Source organism: Oryzias melastigma, linkage group LG5 (assembly GCF_002922805.2).
Source record: "Oryzias melastigma strain HK-1 linkage group LG5, ASM292280v2, whole genome shotgun sequence".
Taxonomy (NCBI): domain Eukaryota; kingdom Metazoa; phylum Chordata; class Actinopteri; order Beloniformes; family Adrianichthyidae; genus Oryzias; species Oryzias melastigma.
This window is the reverse complement of record NC_050516.1, coordinates 32,853,923-32,854,158: the sequence shown is the minus strand read 5'-3', so window position 1 is coordinate 32,854,158 and position 236 is coordinate 32,853,923.

Genomic DNA, 236 nt, shown 5'->3' with positions numbered 1-236 from the left:
TTTAACTATTGTTCATATTTTGAAGCCCAATGAAGCAAATTCCTTTGTGGTTTTGGGCTATGTAAATAAAATTCAATTGAATTGAATAACTGGCTGAGAAACAACTTTCAACCTTTTCTTTAAGCATCATCAGAATTGGGATCATGTTAGAAAATAAATGAGAAGAAATCTGCTTGAAAATAATCATTTATTTTGCTAAACAACATGCATTAATATAAATATATCAAGACCCCCCC